The following is a 14,953-nucleotide window of genomic DNA, read 5'->3' as shown; positions in this document are numbered from 1 at the left end:
TACTCCCCTCTGTATAATGGATACATAATTCAATATTTCTGAACAATCAACATCTACTACAAATGAAGGCTCTAGTCCCTTAATATCCAGTTTTCAGTACTGAGCTTGGGTCAGTTTGATTGATTGACATGTATTAACATGTTAGGCTCAGTGTGCTTCATCTTACTTTTCCTCCTATGCTGTGGTCTAGGGTAGCTGTCTTCATGAGCCCTGACTCCTGGTCTACTTGACTATTGGCTCCCAAATGGATTTGACATTAGAGGGCACCAAGAGAGATTAGCAATGCAGGAAGAATTACATATTTTTTGTTTCTTTTTCTGAGGTTTAATTTAAATATTAATTGACAAAAGACTTTTCAAAGAATAATGATGTGCATGGAAACAGGAACACTGCATTGACAGTACCTGATCCATTGTAAACCTGGAGTATAAAGATGTTGGGACAAAGGGAAATTATTAAAGGAAAATTGAGAACTACATGAAATATTTTGAAGTAATGAAGTTTTGCTGCAAGGATTAATGGCAAGGGCGCTATGAGTAAAAGTTTCAATGAAAAATTGTTGCAGAAATGAAGGAATAGCTTTTGTTTTTGGATAGTGTATTTTTAAATATTGTGGAAAACTGGACTCAAAAGATAAGCATATTTTTGTGGAAAAGGTATTAAAGCCATGTAGATTTTTTTCCACAATACCTAAAGGTTCTTTGCTTGCATAGATTTCTGTTTTTATAGGAAAATATTCTTATTTTAACAGTCATATATCTCTAGGTCTAGGCATAGATTTCCTCAGTTTATCCACACAGCCTTGTAAGATAGGAATTTTGCAACTTTGCATATGAAAATTTTGATATGCAGGCATTAAATGATCCCTGCTCTAGGTGGGGGGTCAGGATTAGTATTCCTGGGGACCAGAGCTCCCTGATGGCCACCCTGAGTGCCTGAGCAGACAGGAAGAGGAAGAGCAGCAGCTGTGTGGACTGTGACAGAATGAAGGAGGAGTTAGACCCAGAGTCTGTATTTATAGACTGTCCAGTTTTCATGACATCTACACTGATCCATGTTCTGTGGACTGTCTCAGGTTCTTCCCACGAGCTTCCCTCTTTAGCTAGTCAGACACAATAGGTCTTGGTAATCAAGGAGATGTCATTAGAGCTGATCTGAGCCATGGGTGTTATCCTGCTTTGCTCTTAGGTGCAGAGGGAGTGTGGTACGGGTACTGGCAACCCATCTTGCTAGGTATGTTCTTTATCATACTGAGCCTGGAGTTTGAACCTTGTGTCTCCTTCAGACAGGTGTCCAGATCACCTGTGCTCATAGAGAGGTGGCTGAAGAGTGAGTTCTGAGAGTTGGAGCAGTTGTTGAAAATCAAACAGGAAGTGAGTACTGGTCAGGTCCTTGGAAATGACCTTGAAGTCCAGTTTGCTCACAGCCCGCTGAATGTCCTGAACATCTTTGAAGTGGTCCCTATCTCAGCCATTTTCAGGAGACTCTGGGCTTCATTGCTTGACTTCCTTTTCTGAGAATTTTCTGACGTTGGTTCCCTCCAGTGAAAGGCAAAACACGGCTGCATTGACTGACTCATCCCACAGATGCACCTGCCCCATGTTACACAGTGGTGATTGAGACACTACACAGGGTTTTCCTGGAATGGTAGTGCTGATGGAATTTGAATGAAGTTGTTTTCTGAGGTAGAAAAATCCTACCCATCCAACTGCTTTGCCATACAGGCTCCAAGGCCTTAGCCTGAGCCTGTGGCTGTGTGGTAGAGAGGAAGGTGTCTCAGGCTCCTTCGTGGGGGTCTTGGTGGGAACTTGGTTAAGTCTGATACTGCTAGCAGGATATCCTTTCTTTTTGGATCACTGAGTTTGCATGGGGAGAGGAAAGTTTTTCTCCCATCATTCTATTTGGTGGTTCTGAGAACAACCAGCGGAATCTACCTTGGTACATCTGAAGGGTGATACTGATAGTTGGTGTTTGCTCTCAGAAGAGACAAAAATATTATTCTCTTTTCAGAGACCTCCTGGGCTATGCGTTTCATGGCAGATGGCAATGACTGAGCATATGTTGTAGGAAGAGCCCATATCTTCCAATTGGAAGCCAGAAGGCAAAAATGTAGGTGGGTTTACATGGTTACTGACTCTAGCAGGATTTAGACACTGAATCAGTGAGCCAGACACCCTAATCTGTATATGTGAAGAGGCATTTTTGTAGACTAGAAAGAGAATTTTTTTCTTAAAGATTTACTTATTTTTATAGTAAAGGTGGATATACAGAGAGGAGGAGAGACAGAGAGGAAGATCTTCTGTTTGATGGTTTGCTCCCCAAGCAGCCGTAACGGCTGGAGCTGAACCAATTTGAAGTCAGGAGCCAGGAGCTCTTCCAGGTCTCCCATGCGGATGCAGGCTCCCAAAGCTTTGGACCGTCCTCAACTGCTTTCCCAGGCCACAAGCAAGGAGGAGCTGGAATGGGAAATGGGGCTGCCAGGATTAGAACTGGCACCCATATGGGATCCTGTCACATTCAAGGCGAGGACTTTAACCACTACTCTGTTGCACCAGGCCCAAGAAAGAGAATTTCTTAAAATTTCCCTCCAACATAAGGATGGCTAAAATCTACATTTGAAATCTCAAGAGGAAAACGAAGAAATTTAGTTAGATGCTATTGTGGTCTCTTTCACTGCTTCCTGAGTGTCCTACATTCTGGTTGTTCCATTCTTACTTCTTGTATCATTTTTTATGCATCTGACAATCTTATTTTTGTTTCCTTTTCACCTGTTTTTATTTCTCATAGAAACAAAACAGAAAAACTGCAGCAACAACTCTCATATTTTGTTTGTAGATTTTAGAATTTGTTCATCTATTCTAGGAAAATTTTCAGCCTTTCTGGGTCACACTTCAAGCTGAATTCCTTTTTCTTTTGGTGAAATATACTCATGTTTTCTAACTTAGGATTTACACTTTATCCTGCTGCCCACTGTCTTGTGGTTTTCTTTTTCTACCTTCTTCCTCTATTGCTCGCTCGTAAGGGTTTCTTTTGTTGTGCTTCATGGTTCATGGTTCATATAGGAGGGGATAATCTTTGGCTGCCTGGAAAAAGGATTTTATTTCTCTTCTCTAATTGGGGTAGAAGCATCAGTAAGCAGATGAGGGAGAACATTACTGACCTGAAAACAATGGGACATGTTGTTTCATTACATCCTATTATGTGCTCTGGAGGAAAGCGTAGTACTGGAGTTAATTTTTTTTCTTGAACTGTTACTAACACCTGGTAGTTTTATTCTATTTTGAGAATGCAATATTTCCTTTAGGATGGGTTTTTTAAGACAAAAAGTTTTTTTTTTTTTGTGATAGTTGTTAGTCTGGGCTATAAATTTGATATGTTCTGTATATTTTCTATATTAAAATGTCATAATGTTCACAAAAGACATTAAAATGAAACAAGCTTTTAATATGAGATAAGTGTTCAACAAAGTTGTTTTTTTTTGAGAAAGTTTTTTTTTTGAGAAAGTTTTATTTTTTTTTTTTTAAGGACAATCTACAGAACAGAGAAAAATGGAGAGAGAGAATGAATACCTTCCATCCATGGGTAACTTTTTAAATGGCCATAATAATCAGAGATAGATCTATTTGACAGCAAGAGACTGAACACCATTCCGGTCATTTTCATTGGTGGCATGAGCTCAAGTAGTTGGAGCATCTCCTGCTGCTTTCCTAGATACCTCAGCAAGGAACCAGAAAGGATGTGGAGTATTGGAACTTGAACTGGCACATATATGGCACATAACTGTGTCATAGGAAACCTGCAAAATGCCAAAACACTGGACCTTGCAGATTTTTGAGTTTGATTTTCACTCTGATTATTTAAGTTGTTCTGTACATATAGGCATGTCTGGGGAGGTCAAGACAATGGGTTACCATCACGTTTACACAATGCAGGGAGTTGCATGTACTTCCCAGTGACGTATAGAGGAGATGGAACTGATTCACCTTTACCCTCTGGAGGACCACTGCAATGAACTGGCAACAGGTAAAGTAAATGGGAGGAGATGTATGCTATTTATTAAGTACAGGGGAAAAGGATTGTATGTTAGTCATACATAAAGCATAAAGCTCCAGGAGGGCAGGGTTCCAAGCTAAACAGCTTCTAGGCTGTGGATAGGGTTAGAGGCTTGAGTGTGGACCTGCATTGTTTCCTCTGAAGGTATTGATGGCATGCTGTTGGAAGGAACAACGAGTGATGCACTAGAACAAAGCTTATTTTGTGTTATGGGAGAGGCCACCAAGATAATCCTTTCAAGCCTCCCTCTAAACTCTGATAGGGGCAGGATTCTTGAGTGTGGGGAAATTTACTCTCTTACATTATGGCTAATTTGGTCTGATGAACAAGCTTTATACCAGTTGCATGCATAAGTCTAGGGTCATGACTGTGATGCAGTTTCTTGACTTGTGCATTTGGGGTGCAAGCCTGGACACCAGTGAAGACATGTTTAGGAACCTGAACCAGGACACTTTTGATCTGAACTATGCATACAAGTGTGGGCAGCATGAAGCCTTGCTGAAGTGCACGTCCCACCATGCTGCACATTTGAAGAAGTGCGGGATGGAGCTGGAGGCATGAGTGGTGCAATAGGTGCACAGAGATACATACCTGCTTCTTCTCTTTTACATTCCTCCTCCCCTCCCTGAGCATGAGCAGTAGGGAACTTCCACCTGCCATAGGATTACTTCCACATGGTGTATGGAATCTACAGGCTAAGTGTTGCATTACACCTGCTATGAAGAAGACCAAGTGTTTAATCAATACAGAACATGCAAGACTCCATGCCATGTACCAGAGGAGAAGAAAAAAAAAAGATAAAAACAGGAGGCAGATGGGGAACCAAGAAAAAAAACCCCTAAGTATCAAACAGACAGGAGTTGGGGAACCTGATTAACTGGTGCCTGAGTGGATCCCATTCCTACACCCAACTCTTCAGTGGTTTACCATAAGGGTAGAGGAGTCCCCTCCTGGTTACTAGCTGTTTACTCCAAGTGAAGAGAGAATTCATACAGTGGTGTAGAGGTGCAGAGGAAAATATTATTTATTGAGAGTGTCAGTTCATATACAGACATTAAGCAAGGGAGATTTTTTTCTACACATGGAATAAGGCATTGCTGCATCCATCAAGTTTGGGATTTCCCTTTCCACAGTGTAGGGGCTGGTGCTGGGACATGGCCTTATTTTCCATGGAGATAGAATTTGTGCAGGGCCCAGGACTGCTCTCCTTTGTATTCCTCTCTCTTTTTTTTTCCAAGTTAAGCTTTGGTTAAAATCATCCCATTTGTGATATTCATCTGTAAATCTAAACTCATTATGCCCCATCAGTCCACAGTAATCTTCTAAATGTCATTATGCTTGTGTTAAGACTTTGTTTCAGTCCAGTATTTATGGATGTCACAGGGTTGTAGCAACAATGTTTTCTCGAAGAATGCAATTTTGTAATATTGAAACTTTTTTTTACTTCAGAAAACTTTGACACAGGTAGTTTTCTTCAGATACTGCATATCCAAACTTTTTAGAGAAACCAACAATTTGTGGAAGACATTCAAGTGTAATCTTGTAACAGTTTTTTCTTTAGCAAAAAATTGTTAATAAGTGTGCAGAGCTGCTTCCCTCTGCACTCATCAACACCAATAAAATCTTCTATTCTACCTCTCTCAGCCCAGAAATAGATGAATGTATGTTTTCGTATCCTGATTGCTGTAGCAAGAATCTGTCTAATAGTCACATCTTGTACAACTGCTTCCTAATAATCCCCAGAGTTCTTCATATGCTCAAAAGATGTCATAAACTTTTCAGGATTGATGATTGTGGTCTCCAATAGCCGGCCCAATATCTTTAAATTCACTTCACACAGACTTTTCACAGTCCCTTCCAGGAAGCCTGCTTTGGACTTCCCAGCTCTGCCGAAACTCTCCTGGCTCCTCAGCAGTGGCTCCTCTGCTGTTGGTGATGGAGAGTCTCTGGGCAGGAACACTGGAAGTGCCACGTGCCCAGCAGTGACACTCGGGCTGATGATGAGCACACTGGCAAGGTGTGCATGGTACTACAAGCTCCTCGGAATGGTTCCACTGCTGCTCTGGTTGGTAACAAATTGAAGCACTTTATAAACTTTGTAGCTCCTCCATAATTTTGAATCTCTTTAAAGTGCTCATGCTCCAAACCATAAAGCCTTTCTTAACCATCTGTGGCATTAGGTGTTCAGGTAAAGATGCATGATGCCGTTGTTTCAAACATTTTTGAGCCTGAGTGTTGTTTGGTCCAATGAAGAGACAATCCAGTGACAAGGAAAATCTTTGTAGAGAGATATTTGGTTTGGGGTTTGTGTAGTTATACATCATCAGGAGAGGGTATACACCAATCCAAGGAGGATGTGATAGTTCTTGGCCACACGGGTGCTGCTTTCCAGGTGGTGGGTCAGTGTTGCCAGTTGTACCTGTCCTGGCTGGTTGTGCTGAGGACTTGGACTCCATTGCTGATCTCTTCTTCTTTTGTGGTACCCACTCATGACTCTGTGCAGCACGGGTCACAGTGATGAGTATAAGGCCAACGTCCATGAACAATGCTTATTGTGCAAATGTTGGTCAAAGATAAAACATTTTTAAAAATATTCTAGTAATAAAGGTATCAAAAATGTTAGTAATGAGAAAATACACATCAGATAATACATGTAAGACAATGTAGTACAAAATATGTGTTAAGAATAACAATCTGAATTGGTCGTTATAGGTCCCTCCATCTTCTCCTTAGACACTTCCTTACTTCTCTTTCAGAGAAATAAAACATAAACTTGAAAAATATAGAAATTTTAAAAATAAATGAATCCAAAAATGATGATTCTAAGAAGAAAACGGAAAATGGAAAATGGAACACAACAAGAAAAGGAAATTAAAAGTTTTAAAAATGTAAACAAATAAAAGGATGAAAATTAAATGAATGACTAAAAATAATTTCAAACATTTTGAGAAGGAATAAGGATGTGTCTAAGGGAAATAAATACACACTGCTAAAAACAAAATGAATATACAGGGGAAAGGAGAAAATAAACAATATGGAAAAGAAAACAAATACAGAAAATAGGCACAAATAAAATAAGTAAAAACAAAACAAAACAAAACCAGCTAGCTTCGTGCAGGTCCTAGAGTTCTCCTATGGAGAGCTCCTGGACTCACGCCCCAGGCCCAGCCAGGACTTTATGTAGGGTTTTGGAATTATGACCTACCAATGTGTCTTTATGATGTCAGAGCAAGATATGGTCCAATCAGAGGTGGAGACAGTTTCCAGTGATTTTTCTCAAGAAATCTTCTGCCAGAATAAAAGAAGCCACTCACACAACTTGTTTCTATGAAGTTAGGGATACAGAGTAATAACTTTTGTTTTCTCAGATGTATGATCAAATCACTTTTGTCGGAAACCAACCACTTGTATGCACATAGCTCTATTTGTGGATATCTGCCCTGTTTGTTTGATCATGCCAGTGCCATGTGGTTTTGCTTGCAACAGATTTTATGTTTTATATAGATTGATTGACTTTTATTGGAACGTCAGATTTAGAAAGAGAAGGAGATAGAGAGGACATATAGAGGATATGAGGATATAGAGGACATGAGACATATAAGACACTGGCATGGTATCTTGGGCATGATGAGAGGTGAGATTTGGGAGGTTGATGGAGAATGGGTGACCAAGCCTGTAGTCATGTTAGGTATTTCCAGTTGATACATATCTACATGTCTCAGGTAAGGAGTGTGTGCAGTGCAAGTGTGGTGGCTGTCTTCAGCTTCTCTTTATTCACTTGAACGTGACTGGACCTGTGCCTCCACCAAACAGACCTGGATTATGTGCTTGGCCCTGGCTGCACCCTGGTCTTTGTGCTCATATTCTAGGGGTGGGAGGGCAAAATGTGTTTGTGAATAGCAGCTTGTTTCTGCTCTCTCTTCCTGCCAAACAAACAATAATCAATAACTAAATAAATACAAAATGTTTAAAAGGATATGTTGACTGCTTGTGAAGGACTACACTATTGTGATAGTATTGGCGAGAGCAGTGGTTTGAATAGTGGGTGGAACAGTTACAAGGTAAATCTCTAAGCTTAAGGAACTGTATTATGAAAAATACAAAATATAAAAAAAGAAAAGAATTTTAGATCCTGATAGATATTTTAGATTTTAAAAGGTTTATTTATTTTTATTGGATCTTTGGATATACAAAGAGAAGAGACAGAGAGAATGATCTTTCCTCCCCTGATTCACCTCAAGTTGTTCCAATGGCTGGAGCTGAGCTGATCCACCCGGGAACCGGGAGCTTCCTCTGGGTCTCTCACATGGGTGCAGAGTCCCAAAGTTTGGACATCCTCTTCTGCTTTCCCAGGGCACAAGCAGGGAGCTGGATGGGAAACAGGGCTGCCAGGAGAAGAAATGGAGCCCACATGGGTTACTGGTACATGCAAGGCATCGACCTCAGCCTCTAGGCCACCGCCAGGCCCTTAAATTTTATTAAGTAACATTTATTTATTTGAAGTGTAGAATAACAGAGAAATAGGACAGAGATCAGAAAAAAATGGGAGGAGTGGAGAAGAGATGAGTGAGAGAGTGTGGGTTGGGGAGGAGCAAAAGAATGGGTGGCTGAGTGTGTTGACTTTATCCAAGAGGAAATTTGTGGTTGTTCCTTTGATCAAAGTTTTAAAACTCTGTTATACTGTCTGAGCTTCAGCAGGTGTTAGGGTTCAACAGGAGTCAGTAATCTTCACATGATCTTTGTAGAGTGAAGTGTAGGACAAGGCCACTTGTTTGCCACGTTTTTCAGTATCAGTCATCAAGAAGAAAATATGTAAGCAGCAACTGTCATGCTCCAGTCTTATTTTGTAATTAAGAGCTTCTTGGACCCTGGGAGCAGCAGGTTCTTCCTGTTGGTTCAGTGGTTTTTGAGGACTTGGGAGGCAAGCACTAGATACAGAGGTGTGACAGGAGAGTTCTCTGAGGTGTGGAAGAGGAGGAAGCAAGTTTCCTCCTTACCCACCTCAGGCTCAGTGGCTGTGGCCCTCTAAGTCTTAGAAATAGAAGACTAATTGTGAAAGAAATATTAATTTGTTAACCTGTGCACTGTGCATTCTCCGGTGATGGATAACTAGGATAACTAGACAGGATGGTTAAATTTGTGATTGATTTACCTATTTAGGGGTTGGTGAAGACATATGGAATGAACCATTTATGAGAAAACAATTCTTATTTGGAAAGAGAAAAACAGTTCCTTAGGAAGTGGTGGTTTAATATGTAACAGTATCTGTTTGCGAGTGCTTCTGACTTCTTTTAGAAGATTAGAGCTGCTATAGGGATAAGCATAATCGCAATTACTGAGTCCTTTCATGAAATTTGCTTTTAGTTAGATAAAGAATATGAGGACCTTTAACTAGAAAGACTCTTTATGAGAATATGACACAACTGAAATGTCCTATGGTGATTCCCTTAGAAGAAAATTTGTGTTTTCACTGCTGCCATGTTGGCCGTAAGAGCAATATGTGTCATCAAGGATGATTAGCATGTTGTCAAGAATAGGTGAGGACTGTTCATGCTGTGTGTTCACGTTAAACGTGTAAATAAATGCCAAACTGGCTCAAGAAGCAGTTAGGAAAATTACCTTGAGGAGCATTTCTCCTGCATTCCTTCCTTTATTCCAGCACTTGTGCTAACCAAGCAAGTATGTTCATCTCAAATGTTTGTAGAGTAACAAATTGATTCATTGAAAAATATTAGTGACTCATAGTCACATATGACTTAGATGTAGAGTTAAACTGCTACTAAACCCAATTTGCCTGCTGTTCTTGCTCTTGCTCTGAGTTGTACAGGTTGCTTGTTTTTATTTTAGTATTCTGGAAGCTACCATCTAGCGTTCTTGAGCCTGGTTTCTTGCTTTTGAAGAGGCTGTAAGTGAGGTCATGGGCTGAGTATTTCATTGGAAACTCATAATTTTGAGATATGCAAAGCAAAAAATAAAGGAAAATCATAAGTTATATCCCTAGAGTGGAGTAGCACATTGGCTTTTAAAATGCTGTGATGGTGTAGTAAATTATTCCTAGAAAAATATTTGAAGAAGTGAGGGCCACCATGTTCATCATATTTTTGTTCCTGCCTTTATTCTTATATATCTAGCTGAATGCAGCAGGATGATGGCACAGTTTTATAGCTGCAAATTATTATGCAAGTGTGTTTGTGTGTGTGTGAGTGTGTTTGTGTGAGCCTGTGTATAATAATTATGTTGAGCAAAATCTCTCCCTCTGCAATGATAATGATTTGTATAATGATTTTCTTGTTTGTTTATAGTTTTATGAAATGGGCTGTACTGGGCTTGAATGAAAGCAGGATCTGTCAGTGAACATAGTCTTTCTGATATAGGTCTCCTGTGTCTCAACAGCTAGATGAAACACCTACACGTACTTTATTTAATTATTTTTTAACTTAAAGCTGTTCTTAGAATCTCTGATTGAATGAGTATTAAATTGAATGTGTAATTGGAACTCTTCTAAAGAGATATTGGCTAAGAGGACAATTCTGGCTATCTCTCATTTTCTCCTTAGAGTTCAGTGGACTATGTTACTGAGAATTAACCCTGTATGTCTGTGCTATAGAACAGTCCCCCTTAAAAAAAAACAAACAAACTGGCTGATGTTGTGGACATATACACAATGCACATTAAACTGGTCACTGACATCTATCTGGGAGGTGGCAAAGATTCTTAAGCTTAGAGCATCAAGCAGGTGGCTAGGGTCAGTTTGTGGACTTTCATAAGGATTAAAGCTGAGAGAAGAACCTCAGAGCTGGTTGCAAAAGTTGGAACAGAACCCCTCAAGTGAAGAGGTTCTAATCTTGTTATGTGATCCTACAATTTAAGGTGTGTTGAAGACAATTTGTGAGTGCATTAGTGTGCAAAATCACACACTGTTACCCTACTCTAAAACTGTCGTATCAAGGGAGGATGCCCAAAATAAAATTAATGTTCATGTACAAAAGAGGTTGGGAATTTGGCATGTTCATGAATATTTTTCTATCATCTGTGTGACCTCCTTTTTTTCCTCTTTTTAAAGATTTGTTTATTCTTATTGGAAAACCAGATATACAGAGAGGAGGAGAGACAGAGAGGAAGATCTTCCATCTGATTGTTCACTCCCCAGTTGAGCACAACCGCTGGAGCTTAGACAATCCAAAGCCAGGAGCCAGGAGTTCTTCCAGGTCTCCCATGCTGATGTAGGGTCCCAAAGCTGTCCCAGGCCACAACCAGGGAGTTGGATGTGAAGCAGGGTTGCTAGGATGAGAACTGGCAACCATTTGGGATCCTGGCATGTATAATTCGAAGACTAACCAATATGCCATTGCTCCGGGCCCATGACTTGTTTTTCTAATCTGTTTTTCCGAGTAGTGCTCTTCATGGTGTTACTGTAGGGATTTTGCTCTTGAGCATCCTTGTGTCTGAAACTATTTTCTTTGAGATGTCCTCAAGGCTTATTTGTTCTCCTCATTCACATTTTTTCTCAGCTGTCTCATTCTCCACCAGGATTCCAGGACTTTGCTATTGATTATTTCATTTGTTACTCTGCGTCTTTCTCTATCCCTTTCTCTGCTTTTGCCCCCTCCTGTTTCAGAGTCCTTTTTATGATATGAAATGATCTTCATTGTGTGTAATTCTCGGCCTGTTGTCTGTTTTCCTCTATTTCATGAGAGCAGAGAAATTTTCATCTGGCTCTAACTCCTGCAGCTTTGTCTTCCACACAGTTGCCACTTAATAAATAATTGTTGGCTGAAAGACACTTCCATGTAATACTCTAATACTCCTCTCAGGAACCATCATGATTTTCTTTTGATCTACTCCAGTTGTACTAAGTTTCTTTCATACCAATCTTTCCACGATACATGTGTCCTTCTGTCTCCCTAGACAAAATACTGTGTTATTCATGTCATTTACCTTATGTCCCTTGTATTAATGTCAAGCTGCTAAGTCTGTGGCAATTTGCTTGGAGTGTGCCATAGCTTTCTTCATGACACTACTCTGGTTTTTTCAGGTTGCCAAACCCTTGTCAGCAAAATTGCAGTTTCAACTGAGGAATCAATGAGGAAATGGATGAATTCCAAGTTCATGTGTTGCTTGGCAGTATAGTTGGACTAACTGCTTTTGATCTGTTGGAATAAAAACCTCAATTTCTAGTTAGCTGAGTCCAGAGGTCATGCTGTTTCACTGCATGTAGGTCTCTCCAACACAGCTACCCACTAATCAAAGTCTGTAACTAGGAAGAGAGTCTATCTTACTAAGATCAAATCCCAATCTGCATTATCCGTTTACTTAAGAATACCCCTTTGATTAGAATAGGGTCACAGATTCCAGCCACACACCAAACTTGAGAGCATGAATATCAGAGGAAGAATTGATTGGGACAATCTTGCCATCATTCTACACTTTCCCAATGCATTGTAGGCTCCGTAGGAGCATTCAGAGTCATTTATGACCTTTGTAAAATTTCAGAAATTGGAGAGGCATTAAAAAACAGGAAATATTAATACTGAGTTAAAAAAATGCATATTTGGAAAACTTTATGCTCCCAAATGGCATACTACTGATCTATAGAAAAGTTAAAGATGGTCCCAGCATGGTGGCCTTGCGGCTAAAGTCCTTGCCTTGATAGTACCGGGATCCCATATGGGCATGTGTTCTAGTCCCAGCAGCCGTGCTTCCCAATCCAGCTCCCTGTTTGTGGCCTGGGAAAGTATTGGAGGACTTGCCAAAGCCTTGGGGCCCACTTTCTCTCAATGAGACAGTTTCAGGTTGCTGCAGTAGGCGAGCAAGGAAGGAATGGTTTCTCCACTTTGACCGAACATTTACTGCCAAATGTAGATAAATATTGCAAAGTGTGTGAGGCATATTTTTAACTTCTTACATGATATGTGCACAAGAAGATTGAAGTTCATTAAAGAGAATTTTCTTGGAGATTAACAGAGTATGTTAACAGACTCATTTCTGTTAACTTCAACAATTTTCCAAATAAAAATATAAAGGGTATATTCCCTTGATTAAAAAAATCATTTTATTTATTTTTTATTACATTGCATTATATGGCACATTTTTTTAAATTGACGATACATGTTAGAATGAAGGTAAAATATGTGGAGTACTAGCTAAAAGTCCTGTGATCCTGATTAGCTTGTTACAGAAGTTTAAAATGTAGTGGCACCCTGTGCGATTGCCTAGCTGCTAGTATTCTTTGTCTTTGCACTCACTGGGATCTCATATGGGTACCATTTAGTGTCTGGCTGCTTCATTTCCCTTCTGTCTCTGCTTGTGGCCTTGAAAGCAGTTGAGGATGGCCCAAAGCCTATGGACCCTGCACCCACGTGGGAGACCTGGAAGAGGCTCCAGGCTCATACCTTTCATTTGTCTCAATTGCAGCCATTGGGCAAAGTTGGGGATTGAATCAGTAGATGGAAGATCATCCTCTCTGTCTCTCCTTCTCTCTGTATATTTGATTCTCCTGTAAAAATAAATGAATCATTCTGCAGCTTATTATTTAACTTCATAGTGCTATTAATTTCTTTTTTCTTCCTGTTGTTGATTTTGTTTTGTTGCTTTTCATTTAGGGGAATGTATGTTAACTGTTATGAGGACTGTTTTATGCATTTGTGAGGATACAATGCAGCATGCATTTCTACTAGCAGATGAAAGATGGAATCCCAATGAAACTCTTTACTATAGTTTGACAATAGGATGCTGGACTCTGCCATTGTCCATGCCCATAAAGATGGACATATGACTGTGTATGAAGAACTATACTCTAGTGATGATATAGGGGAACTCAGTGAGCCGAGAAGGAATTGGGGAAGGGATAAGGGAAATCCCAGGATCTATGGAACTGTATCATAAAATGATAATAAATTAATTAATTTTAAACTATTAGAAAAAAGAAATCTAAAAACAACAGCACCAAAAAAAAAATGCAGGACTGTTGTTCTGACGTAGAGGATGCTAAGTGTGTATATACAAATGAATGTCTGTATAAAAGCCTTGTTCTGACTCACTGTCCTGTTCTGGAAATTTGATCGATGATATGCTGAGCCACGTTAAAGCCTTCGCAGGTGATGATTATCGTGATCACTTTGTTCACACACTGACTAAGTTTTCCCCTGTGTCTGTCATTACGGTAGGTTATGGAGAAGGTCTTTCTAATCAAAATATTTAGTGAAAATAGCTCCAAATACTATGACACTGTTTCCATGTTTCTGTTTTATTACTTTTGTGGAAAACTGGGATTTATTTTGTATTTATGAATGGTGTATTGTCTTCAGTGAACTAACAACATCATTATTAAGCAGCTATTTATTTTTCTTCTCACAAAGTTAAGTACTGTGTCTAGGAAAAATAATATGAGCAACTTGCCATGGAGACAAAAGAAGACTTTCCCTTTGCCTGATGTTCCTGTAACTGAACAGAGAGAGTAACGGGCCCAAGCTAGTACGAATGACTCCTGACAGCTGCTTAGCTCCACAAAACCCTCATCGAGCATCCTGATAAATACAAGTCCTCTTGAAAACCACACACACACACACACATCCCCTTCAGAGATATGTAAATGAATATTTTGTTTCACTGAATTGCTAAGATTTTGTCAAAAGGTATTTAAATTAATTTGTAACAGATCTGAACTCCTGTGTCCAGTCACGATATTTTTGTGAGGATAGTAAAGGAGAAGTTTGCACATACAAATTCCATGATAGGGGCCCAGCACAGTAGCGTAGTTGTTAAATTCCTTGCCTTGCACACACCGGGATCCCATATAGGCTCCGGTTCCAATCCCAGCAGCCCCATTTCCTATCTAGCTTCATGTTTGTCAGCTGGGAAAACAGTCAAGGACAGCCCAAATCCTTGGACCCCTCACCTG

This window comes from Ochotona curzoniae, unplaced genomic scaffold, assembly GCF_017591425.1.
Source record: "Ochotona curzoniae isolate NIBS_2020 unplaced genomic scaffold, NIBS_Ocur_1.0 scaffold_4683, whole genome shotgun sequence".
Taxonomy (NCBI): domain Eukaryota; kingdom Metazoa; phylum Chordata; class Mammalia; order Lagomorpha; family Ochotonidae; genus Ochotona; species Ochotona curzoniae.
Note: the sequence above shows the minus strand (reverse complement) of the source record.